Raw genomic sequence first — 8,184 nt, 5'->3', positions numbered from 1 at the left:
TCCACTTCGTCATAAGAAAGATTCCACAGCCTGAAGGGTCTCTCAATTAAAACATACTCTACGCATTACGATAGCCATACGTTATTGTATATTGTCACACTGTATTGTTTAATATTGTGTGAGCACATGTTGTTTGGACTATTGTTTCTGTGGGAGTTGCACATAGAGTTACATTAAGCTGGGGCCACATAGGCCTATGCTCTTCTATTTGCGCTTACCCATTGCTAATACCAGCTTGGCTCGGCTCGACTCGGCTCGGCTCGACTTGGCTGCGGTGCCCTGTCCTCCTTTTTCCATTGCAGATTTAGTACTGCCTCATGCATGTGGCGAGTGTGGCTGGTCGTCATAGCGATCCCGCAGGAAACTGCCGTGACCTAACGCGACACACACACAGAACGTCAAAGGTGTGTTGTTTTTGACTCTCGGCATCAATCAATCAATCAATCAAAATGTATTTGTATAGCGCTTTAAAACAACCAGCAGGTATCCAAAGTGCTTCACATCTGGAACTAAGAATAGACAACATATCATGCAATAAGAAGGATGAAACGTAGAAAACAGTAAAATCATAAAAGGTTACACAGAAACAGGAAGAGGAAATTGTCACACCACTACTGCGTATTAAAAGCCATTCTAAACAGGTAGGTTTTGAGTTTAGACCTACAAAGAGCGACATCTGTAATTGTGCGAATATCAGGGGGTAACTTGTTCCAGAGTCTCGGGGCAGCAACCGCAAAAGCCTGATCACCCCATCGTTTTTACCTTGACCTTGGGACTTCTAAAACCAATTGGTTAGAAGACCGCAAAGACCGGCTGTGCTCACGCAGGGTTAAAATCTCGGATAGGTACTCCAGGGCTAGGCCATTAAGGGCCTTAAAAACAAAAAATAAAATCTTAAAATCTATTCTAAAACGCACAGGGAGCCAATGTAGGGTGAAAAGAACGGGAGTGATGTGTGCACGTCTAGATGTATTTGTTAAAAAGCGAGCAGCAGCATTTTGCACAAGTTGAAGACGTGAAATGGAGGTTTGATTCAAACCAACATAGAGAGCATTACAATAATCCAACCTTGAACTAATAAAAGCATGGATCGCTTTTTCTAGATCATGCCTGTTAAGGAATGGCTTAACTTTAGCCAGGAGACGGAGCTGGAAAAAGCTCATTCTAACAACATTGCTGATTTGTTTGTCAAACTTCATGTTGCATTCAAAAGTAACCCCCAAATTTCTGACAGCTGGCTTAAAATATGAAGCCAGTGCTCCCAAAGTCAAGGATGGACCGTTTGTCGTGCCTGAAGTACTGAAGATGATACACTCCGTTTTATCTTCGTTCAAGTTTAGAAAGTTTTGTGACAGCCACAACTTAATATCATTGATACAACTAAGCAGGGAGTCTAATGCGACATGGTCATTCGGTTTGATAGGCAAATAAATTTGCAAATCATCTGCATAACAGTGAAAAGATAAGTTGTGCTTTCCTATTATAGCCCCTAACGGCAATATATATGAAGAAAACAGGATTGGGCCAAGAATTGTGGCCCAAGAACATGTGGCTGTTGCCACAGCCAGAAGACAAATTTTGTTTCAAAAGAAGCTGGAGGCAGCAAAAAAAAACACAGCTGGCTAAACTATTTAAAAATGGCGGATTGTTCAGGACACCCCCCTCTGTTGCTAGCAGTGACGACACAGTGATTAGTGACGATTCTCTCTGACCAATCAGTATTTTTTCAATTCAGTTCAATTTTATTAATAGTATCAAATCATAACAAGAATTTTCTCAAGACACTTTACAGATAGAGTAGGTCTAGTCCACACTCTATAATTTACAAAGAACCAACAATTCCAGTAATTAGCGAAAGAGCGAGCATTTAGTCTGCAGGTTTTCACGTCACATTTTGGTATCGCCTCAGCTCGCTTGGAACCTCGACGGAGGGGATACTAAAAAAAGTACCTGTTGGCAGGTACCAGGGACTTTTTTTCATAATGGAAAACCAAAAGAGGTGAGTAGAGTCGAGGCAAGTTGAGCAGGTACTATGTAAAGGAAAAACGCCATTTGTCACCAGGGGAAAATTTAATTTGCACATCTTTAACAACGTATATAACTTTACACTTTTCTTAGTCTTAATAATGCAAACAATGACTAAAACATTATTGTCTTTGTAGCTGTAGAGAACATAGTCCTATATGTCCTAAATTAATGGAAGAACTTACAAACATCAGAACTTTCATGGGGTTTCCTTTTTCTGTCACGCTAATGCACCTTAAAGCTCGTTGCTACCGCCAATAATGTTTAATTTTTTACAAAATGATACTATAACCTAGCCTAGAAATCTAGACGCACCCTAATGGCAGCAAATTTATTTTGCAGCCAGGGGGGTCTAGGCACTCTCCATTGGCTTGCGAGCTGGAAAAACCAAATTTTGGTCAGGCCAATCACATCGTGTATAGAGTCGGTGGGCGGGCTTATGGCTGCTGCTGCTGGGAACAACGGTCTTCTGGAAGACTTGGAGTTAAGCTTTTCTTTGAGAAAAGAACAAAGAACGGCACAGAAATCATTCTTAAAAAAGGAAGATGTGTTCGGAGTTTTGCCAATCTTTGACATTTTGCATGTCAAAGTGAGGACACAGGGGTTGTTTGATTGACTGTGCCTCCTAATTAACTGTCTGTTTGATGAACAGCTCAGCATACAAAACTGTGCTTATCCAAGCGAACCACTCCCTTCATGAGATTTCTCATCAATGTCAAGCATGTGTAAAGTAACGAGACTTCACAAACTGGTTGAATCAATTGAACTCAAATCCATAAAATTCAAAACTGAAATGGAAAAATGTTGCATTTTTGGACTCTGGCTTCATTCTTTGGTTGAAAACAAACAGCACAGCATTCAACCAGTGAGAACACATCAAATACATTATAGAGTATACTGCCAGTGTTAGAATATGTTAATAAGAAATGGTTACATGTGAGAGGCCAGCTAAGTGTTGACATTTTTTTGTCCTGAATGTCATAAAACTGTCTGACCCACCTCCCATTCTCATCTGCTCAGACATCCACAGTAATTGCCCCATTTGCCTTTTCACTGCCCTCTCCTAAATGTGCCCCAAATCTGTAAATTGATTTGGAACCTTTTGGTTAGTAGCTGCTTTTTATTATCAGCCTCAGCGGTTCACACTGCAAAGAGAAGCTGGCACATTATCTAAGCAAGTACCCACTCTTAACGTCTCCCCCACCCCTCTGCTGATCTGCTTATCATCCACTGATAGCATGAGCTTGAATGGGCACCACTAATGGCAGTGCCTCCAATAATGCTCTTTTTCGAACAGTAACATTCAGGAATATGTTGCACTAAATGAAGCATGTATGCATCTGCCTTAAGGATTCAGATTTCAAATTTCATTCATTTTCCTTGATTTCATTTGTATGCTGGGCCATAAACAACAGCAATAAGTCAGTGTTGTCGGTATTGGGCCAGTGTAATAAACCTGGCCCTTTTTTCGTTGCACAGTAGATTTAATTTGATCAGTGGGAGGCAAAAGCAGAGAATGGCAAATATCAATATGTGGATTGTCACTCTTCCTTGTGTCATTGTGCTCGTAACTGATACTGAACCAGCAGCAAGGAATATTACTTGAACATCACAGCCCTAAATAGACCTCTCTCATTATTATGCTTATTACACTGTACAACAACATTGTTCTGTGACAGCGTGGTGATTTTGGGATCCATGATGCGTTAAATTAAAGACTAGTTAAGGAGAATGTGATTTGATCAGTTATACTTATATAATGGTTATGCACTTGTATAATACCTGAAGCTTTCTTACCTGAGATAAAATACTTTCTATTGAGGCCACAAATCTTTCTTGGTGGCTACATACAGTACATCTGATAGAACTGCCAGTGTCATGTCTCTAATTGTAGTTGAGCAAACAAATTTTGCTGCTTCCATCTAAACACAGTACACCATATGGCAAGCATGACAGCCAACTACAAGCCAACAGTCAGTAAGTGTTAAGTTTTAACCACATAGACAGTGTTGTCTAACTGTGTTGTCAAAGATGTATTAAGTGTCCTGAAATATAAATGCTACAGAGACAGCATCATCAGTATGGGTACAGTAAATGTAAAATTCTATATTTTTCATATTGTCAATAAATTCCACGAATAGATACCTACTTTGAATTGATCCTTACAAGTAATTTCTGTGTATGCAAATTTTGATATATTATTTATCTGTGCGATAGACCTCCATTGCTGTCCAAAAACTATTTTTACAGTCTATGTTCAAAACATTATCAATTAGCCACACTGTTGCACTGACTGACATGTTTCTACCTTATGCTGAGCAAGGACACCGTCCTGTTGCCATACATTCACTAGAGCACAACATGTTTATTAATCCACTGCTGAAAATAGTCCCCAAAAAATAACTTTTTACTCCTGTTTGAGTAAAGCAAGTAACGAATGATTAGCTAACCATTCGTTACTCATTCATTTAACAGTAGCTACCAGTCTGTTTACCAGTAACTAATCATTAGTGCTTGAATCAGTCAATCAGTAACTAATCATTAGCTAACCATTTGTTACACATTCCTCATTTGTTCCTCATTGGTCCTAAGTAACTACCTACATTTTTGTGTAACTTATTGTAAAGTGTTACCCTTATATTTTCTGGGTATGAAATAAATACTATAAATTCCTCACTTATCGCAGTCTGGCTCCTATGTTAGATAGGACTCATTAGATGGGGATCAACCAGATTATTCCCCTTCATTTGATTTACAATGGCCTATCTCTGTTTGTGGAATTTGCCTACATGATAGTGCTGTCAGATATAACCAAGATAAAGTGTTGGTGGTGTGTCGGGCATATCTATTCACTCTGTGTAATTATGGCTAAATCTTGTTTCCTCATATACCCAGCCACTGGTTTTATCCCCCTGTATCTTCTCTCTCTGGGTACATACCAGAATTTGGATTGGATGAGGAACTAATGAGAGATATGAGAAAAGCTAAAAAGCATGAATCATTTATTCAAGTCTAGGGTAACTTCACTTCCTCTGTGATCTCTGTGACTGTATTTTTCTTTTTATTGCTTGCTATTTTGAGAGCTGCTCTCTCAGTTTCTAATTCCTGCTTGTTACCTGAATGTTGTGTATCTGCCTACTCCCTGCCTGTTATTGTTTGCTGTTTTTGGACTGATAACTTGTGTATGACCTACTGCTCTTCAGTAAAGAAAAACTGTCCTTGTGTCCTGTGTCCCTCTCTGCGTCTTAGTCTTAGTTTGTGCTTGAACCGTTACAGAAACAGCTAACAAACAGCGGTCTCCAGAGTCAAAGATTTGTTTTGACCCAACCATCCATCCATCTCCCCCTTCTGTGTACTCCATCATAATTCCTATGGCTGCTTGAGGGATTTGTCACTTGAAAATAAACATATGTCATTTTGAGGCACTTGCTTAGGACTGCTGCCATCTTCTTGGGAGGACAGTTGAAATCTTTGAAGTGATGAAGCTCAAGGTCATTCTTGACTCATTCCACTTCATGGGGAGGAGTGTACTCTAAGTGCTACTTGAAATGCAAAAATTAAAGCAAAAAATTAAGAGTAAAACATAGATTAAAGGTCCTATAGCATGACAATTTCACTTTATGAGTTTTTTTAACGTTAACATGAGTTTCCCCAGCCTGTCTATGGTCCCCCAGTGGCTAGAAATGGTGATAGGTGTAAACCGAGCCCTGGGTATCCTGCTCTGCCTTTGAGAAAATGAAAGCTCAGATGGGCCGATCTGGAATCTTGCTCCTTATGAGGTCATAAGAAGCAAGGTTACCTCCCTTTTCTCTGCTTTGCCCGCCCAGACAATTTGGCCCACCCATGAGAGAGAGACATTATGGCTTTCAAACAGGCAAAGTGGCAGTTGATCAAGGCCACACCCTCACCCTTCACCTTGCCCCCCCTCCTCCTCAATAGCTACAGACACAGAAATGGCACATCCTAAGGAAAGCTCATTGTGGTACTGGCTCTAGTGGCTGTAATTCTGCACCAAGGCTGAATTTCGGGAAAGAGACTTCAGATACAGTATTAGGGGACCACTAAGGTCTATATAAAAGCATCCAAAGAGCACCATGTCATGGGACCTTTAATTTTCTCTTTCTCTTGTACATTTGTAAGTGCTTTGTTATTGAACTGATGAGTGTGTTTTTAATATATGCCACTGTATTGAAGAGTAACCAACCTACAAACCCAAATCTGTAGTGACATCACTTGGCACCAAGATCAGCCAATAAATAGATAGACCATTCTCTAACTGCTGTCAGCAGTAGATAAAAAATTTTACAAATAACAACTACTGCACTATTTTTTTGAACCTATTAATTCACCAATTTTCAATATACTTCATATCTTCAATAATTTTTTAAATATATTTAACTTAAAATCTTAATACATACTAAATAATAAAAACACATGTAACAATTATCTTTTGTTCAGATAATTAACTTTGTTGTAAAAACAAAGTTTACTCTAAAACCCCGTGCAAAATAGGGCCACAAACTGCTACTCATCACTTGAGATAAAAGACTAACCAACATAAAATACACTCAAAACTCACAACTAACACTACCTGTTACAACAACCACACAACAAACAAAACAAAAACATTAAGCAAAATTAATTTTAAACCCACTTTAAAAAAAAAAAACGTACGTAATAGAGCACAAGAACCGCTAATCTTTGTCTTACATTAAATATATATTTTAATAAAACTTATCACAATAACTTAATACAGTAGTTAATAACTACTTTAACAAATTATAATATTATTTTTTTTTGTTTATGAAATCAAGTAAGATGAGCAATTTCAAGTTCTCGTTTTACAGTGTACCAGGGTTTTCACAGGTTTGGGTTTGATGGTTATATATAACATTAACTCCTTGTCTGTGTATCTGGATGTCTGCATGGTTTACACTAAATCTAATTAGTATAGAGGAAAAAATGTTGAAATGCAAATTTCACAATGTTGATAAAATATACTACAAGGTTTACCTGCCATTCGTAAATTAAAATGAGCAAAAATGCAGTGTAGACCTGCAAGAATCTAAACTTGATAAAGAATAACACACTCCTCTGCTATGTGTTCAGTTATACTGATGAACATCAAAATGGAGCCTCACATATTAGCATTGGACTGCTTAGAGTCAAGATTGTTATCATGTTTAAATATTCCCTAAACTCTGAAAGTCTGGGTGTGATATGTCAGAGGTGAAAAATTGACATGCCAATCCACCACTCTGTCTTCCACAACTTTACTTACTCTGCTGCATTATATCAACATCACAGCACACCCTGCACTACATAGTATGTACTGCAAGATCATCCAGTATTACCATTGTCGGGAGACTAGACTAATAATATGTGTTTTAGTTTTTACTAGCTGTTAACTTTCATTGCTTCCTGAAAAAGATAGAAGCACTGACAGGAGTGATGGAGGTTATGCGTTTACCGGCACCAAGCTGCAGCTAGAGTGACACTTTCATTAGATTAACAGGAGGTTGTCTTAAATGGAGTGTCACATCAGTATTTTGTGTGTGTGTGTGTGTGTGTGTGTGTGTGTGTGTGTGTGTGTGTGTGTGTGTGTGTGTGTGTGTGTGTGTGTGTGTGTGTGTGTGTGTGTGTGTGTGTGTGTGTGTGGTGCGTGCGTGCGCATGCGTGCTTGCATGCGTGTGTGTGTGTGTGTGCCAGGGATGAGCTGGTATCAGCAGCTGTTTATGTAATAATATTGCGAGGTAATAATTTCAACTTTCTTCTATGCAACTTTGGGCACAAAAGAAATGTTATTTCTCGCTCAGGTTATCATTTTGACAATGTAATCCTTTTTAAATTGCATTTCAAACGTGCAGCTCTTCAGTTAGTCATTAGCTCTTTGTTTCTTTGGAGTTCAGAAGCTACAAGTCCATGATTGAAAGCTCAGGTTAACAGAACACAACACAACAACAATACTATGTTTTTTCTATCATTTTGCTTTCTAAATGCACATGAAGCATTTAAATGTTAAACACCAGTAATCCAGATCTCTCCGCTGGTGCACAGTAAGGTTTCAAAATACTAAACTCAATTAAACCAGAACCATGGAGCGTTACTCTGTCACCCCACCTTATGAAATGTCACATGTGGTTAAAACATAGTGAGTGG

This window comes from Perca fluviatilis, chromosome 2, assembly GCF_010015445.1.
Source record: "Perca fluviatilis chromosome 2, GENO_Pfluv_1.0, whole genome shotgun sequence".
NCBI classification, from domain to species: domain Eukaryota; kingdom Metazoa; phylum Chordata; class Actinopteri; order Perciformes; family Percidae; genus Perca; species Perca fluviatilis.
This window is presented reverse-complemented; position numbering follows the sequence as displayed.